General features: G+C 39.8%; 1 pseudogene; it reads right to left on the bottom strand.

The window, feature by feature from the left end:
* Positions 1-1078: 1078 nt before the first annotated feature.
* On the bottom strand, positions 1079-3417 carry LOC121226495 (probable LRR receptor-like serine/threonine-protein kinase At4g37250; annotated as a pseudogene).
* Positions 3418-3637: the final 220 nt, after the last annotated feature.

Below are 3637 nucleotides of genomic sequence, written 5' to 3'. Positions count from 1 at the left end.
TCCGAGCTAAATGCGCTAAGTGTAACGTAAGTGACGTGGCACGTAAATCATAATTAAACAAAAATTAGGGTAAATTAACAATAGATCCCGATATTTTCATTTGATAATTACTTTTATGTCTTATTCTTTATTCCATATAATAATTTCACTTTAAAAGTTTTGTTTGTAGTAACACGATAGTCTGCTTTGCAGTAGTCTTGCTAGCAAGTGAAGGATAGTTGTCACCTTTAAGTTGGTAGAGCTTATCTTGCAGATTTTGCTCACCGCTTGGACCATCGAGCTGGTTCCTATCGTATAAGGCTGCAACACTAAATATCGTACTTGATGTGACAAAGCTAAATGTCAACGTGTTAAAGTTCTATTTATGTGAGACTAAAGCCTTGTATTTGTGGAGCTTGTCTTCATCATCTACTCTGAATGTTGCTATTTTCTTAAATTGTACGGTCCTATCATAAATGAATAATAAAATTCCTTCAAAAAATATTATTAATATAAAAAATTTCAACTTTAAAGCTCTAAGGTTATGTAAAAATGATAACATAATGACAAATAACAAAATTTATCGTAGTGTTAGCTATAGTAGCACACTGTGAAATTTGATAGTCACTCAAAACATACCTCAATATAACACATACAATGTTTGATTAAAATTTTATAAAAAATGAAAAGCTTTGAAAATTCAATGACGGAATGTGCCACTAACTCATAAATCAAGCATTTGTAAGCGAATATAACTAATTATATACAAATTTTATATATTTGGAATGTACATATTTTCTATGATAAATATTAATTTCAGCTTGACTAAGTAAGATCTTACTTATACACATAGTGTTTCATCTAAATTTATTTGGTAAATATCCATGTCACTATATCAAACTATTTAGTTATAGTTTAATTACTAATGATGTATTGAAAAAATTAAATTTATGTGGTAATATCAGATTTATATATTTATGTTGTAACTGAATAAAAAAGTCATCCAACGCACGATACCATGCATTTTCACTAAACCTAAACTTTGAAGCAAAAGTATAAACAAAAAAAGAAAGGAGAAAAAAAAAAACCTTAATCATCATTACATACAATTTACTAGCAAGGTAGTCGAATGTCCAAATGGGTTATCAGTATCCATAATAGGGGAAGAAGATGGATTTGTCAAGAATGTAAGGCTCTTCATGGGGGTCCTTGTGGATGGATGCACAATGGACCCTAACTTGAAACAAGCCAGCAATGCATCCTCTGCCTCTAAATCCCCACGAATAGCCGCATCAGCCATCCCAATGCCTTGTCTGGCCCAACCCACCACCCCATTCCCGCCCCAGCTCATCCACAATTATAACTTCCCGTAGAAGCCAAGCAAATCACCCCAAATGCATATACGTCCACTGGGGTGGGCTGAGGCTCCGAAGTGACTCCGGGGCATGGTACGGCGATACACAAATGAACCGGCTTGGACTTGACTGGGGCTAGCCCACTACATCTGGAGGCTATCCTTGATGCTGTCGACCTCTTGCTACCAAAATTTACGGCTGACATTCCACTTTAGAGCTTGTATCACTGTATACCTCTAGACCGAAATCTCCAATCGGGTCAGTTAGAGTCTAAGAGGATATGCTGGGCCAAATGCGGCACATGTTCTCCTCGTGGAGATATGCAGCCCACGGCCACACCTTAGCAATTTTTAGCCGAGCCTCCCAGGGAAGATGACAAGGTGAAGAGCCAACTTTTCCTGAAACAGAAAAGCCAATACTTAACAAATGTAAACGCATGAAGATGGGTCCTTTTCATATCAATCGATGTTTGACTTCTCATGCATTAAACGACAACCTTTAGTTAAACCTACTCCACCGCCATGACTTCACTTCTCAGCGTTGACAGGAGCATATCACATACATAACTTTATATATTTAACCTTGAAAATGTGAAAATTTGAAAAAGGTAAAAAGGACATCACGTAACGGAAGCAGTTGGCGAGGCTGCCATTTGGTACAAAATCGTAGATAATAAGCTTTCATTCAACCTTCCCCAATAAAACCCACGAATCCTGACCAGATTGGGGGTGGCTCCAGTTAGAAATGATTCGAACCTGGGTCTCGAAATCCCTGAACCGATCCGCACTGTTCCACCAATCCGTCGAACCGCCAAGGAGGTCCCATCTCAAGCACCCCTGTACATATGTAGACCGGTGGCACCTAAATGTAGCCGACGCTTTAAGTAACGTACCAGTCAAGTTCTTCCCAATCGACGGCACCAACGTCCCTTTCTTTCATCTTCTGCCCTTGCCCCCGTGATCATCATCATCTCTCCTCTTCATACTGTCGGATTCTTCTTCGTACTTCCTCTTTATTAAACAGCCCATATCGCAAACACTTTGATCTGACGATGGGATGGTATAGCTCTTGCTTCAGTGTGGCCCAGTACTCTGTTTTTCTCTTTATTTATAGACGAAAAGGAATACCATAATTACTAATCCAACCCAGCATCACCGACTATAATCCCACTATGTTCCTGGTTAAGCTGTTCGCCGGATTTTAGCTCCGGGATCCGTTTCTGGGATGGCGGCCATTGCTGGAGGATAAGTGGTGAAGGACTTGGACAATCACGCTCTGTTGCTCGCCACATAGATGAGGATTCCCCGAAAAAGATTTGGAATCTGGTTCTTGAAACGACAGAATCCGGAACTTCTCCTGTAAGATGTGAAGGAAAGATCAATGGTAGCGTTACTGGGGATTTTCTCGGCGAATTCTGGTGGAATTTCCCGGAAAGTCTGTTGTAAGAAAAATCAAGTAGTTGAGGTTGCTGCCTCCGAAGTCTGGTGCAAGGAACCCTCAACAAGATTGGAAGAGAGATCTAAAACTTGAACAGATGGAAGCCACTTGGGAGATTCCCTGAAAAGTAATGTTCTTCAGAGAAACAACAGTTAGATCTGGATAGTAGTAAGAGTTGCAGGTAAAGCCCCCGTCAATCCATTATCGGAAAGGTTAAGGAATTGAAGGTTTGCAGAGTCCAATGGTTCTGGTATCCCACCGGAGATCAAATTGTTTGACAAATCAAGAACCCGAATCTGGGTTGAATGAATAAGGAAACAAGGAGAGACCCATTGAGAGAATTATTGGAAAGATCAAGATTCTGAAGGTGTTGAAGTAACCCAGATCGGATGGAATTGAACCAAGAAGCTGAGAATTGGAAGAGACCAAGCCTGTAACTCGAAGGTCGCCTTAATGGAGTGCTACTGCTCCACAAGTTACTCCATTCCAAGAACAAGGCGTCTGGTCGGCGGAGTTCCAGCTTTGTAATACGTTTAGAGGATCACTAAGAATCAAATACCTGAAAGACAGCAAGAGAATCCCCATCTGTTAACCCCAAAGCTTGAACCACAAGAAACTCAACCACAGCAAGAATTCTCCACCAAAAATGGAGTTAAGACTGGAGGAGGAACTCATGATTTGTCAAACTGATCACACATTTCTTGTGTGAAAGTAGACAGAAAGAGAGAAGGGAGGAAGGAACGAGAGAGATAGGAACTAACTGAGATTTATCATTTATGTAATGAAGTACAAAGAGGCCATTGATGAAATTAGCTAAAAATATATACACAGCTCAATAAAACAAACTTGTCTCATATAGCAAAAAT

The sequence above is a fragment of the Gossypium hirsutum genome, unplaced genomic scaffold (genome assembly GCF_007990345.1).
Source record: "Gossypium hirsutum isolate 1008001.06 unplaced genomic scaffold, Gossypium_hirsutum_v2.1 scaffold_222, whole genome shotgun sequence".
NCBI classification, from domain to species: Eukaryota; Viridiplantae; Streptophyta; class Magnoliopsida; order Malvales; family Malvaceae; genus Gossypium; species Gossypium hirsutum.
The sequence above is the reverse complement of the archived record's forward strand: the minus strand, read 5'-3'. Positions and strand labels throughout refer to the sequence as shown.